This window comes from Myotis davidii, unplaced genomic scaffold (genome assembly GCF_000327345.1).
Source record: "Myotis davidii unplaced genomic scaffold, ASM32734v1 scaffold535, whole genome shotgun sequence".
Classification (NCBI taxonomy): domain Eukaryota; kingdom Metazoa; phylum Chordata; class Mammalia; order Chiroptera; family Vespertilionidae; genus Myotis; species Myotis davidii.
In genome coordinates, this window is record NW_006286980.1 from 1,222,757 (window position 1) to 1,223,567 (window position 811).

The 811-nt window shown below is 41.8% G+C and overlaps 1 protein-coding gene across 1 annotated transcript in view; it reads right to left on the reverse strand.

Moving 5' to 3' along the window:
* PPFIBP1 (PTPRF interacting protein, binding protein 1 (liprin beta 1)) overlaps positions 1 to 811 on the reverse strand; it is an 86,564-nt gene that overhangs the window by 44,610 nt on the left and 41,143 nt on the right. The gene's annotated exons all lie outside the window — the stretch shown is intronic.

Here is an 811-nt window from a genome sequence, read left to right on the forward strand (position 1 = left end):
TATTAAATATATGTAAATATATAAATATTAAATATATACTCAGAAGTACTTATTCAGAGTCCATGTTATGTATATACAATATATATGTGTGTGTGTATCAAACCAGAATTTCTGGTATATACTGAAAAATCAGATCAGACGACTGTGCTGGTCATCAGGCTGGCCCTGGAAGGGTGTGTCGGATTAAGGGCTGCTCATGCTAGACAGGGTATGCACACCCTGGTTCTGCCACAGTCCTCACCACTCCCTACTGAGCACAGATGGCCTGCAGCATTTACCAGTAGGTCTCTTAGCAATCTGGCTCCTGTAAGCGCCTGAATTTGCCATCCCAGTTTTAAATGTCTTTGCAAATATGTCCTGAGGAACGAACAGCATTTAAAAAATCACTTGCCTGAAGGACGAGGGATTCTTTATCATTTTCCAACCGCGCTAGCCTTTCTTGGTACACATCTCCGTTCCCGGGTAGGTGTCCATTTGTCTGAAAAGGAAGTAACTAGAGTGAGTCTGGCCCTCTTTACGTTTGAATCGCTGTGGGTAAATAAAAAATTTGCATCTGTCTTTAATTCAAGGAACCTGAACTGAGTTTAGCACAGCCATGAACAGAAAATACAAGAATAAAACTTGGTTCATTTACCTCAAAATAGGTAAGGCAGGCACGTTAGGCATGTTTTTATCAAACCACACAACTTCTCATCAAGCAGAAAATAATGATCTAAAAGGAACAGTGGCTAAAGGGAACATTCACTGTCAAGTGGGGCACACCTGGGGCACACGAAGCTTTGCGAGTAGGTGGTCGGGCATCAAACTTCTA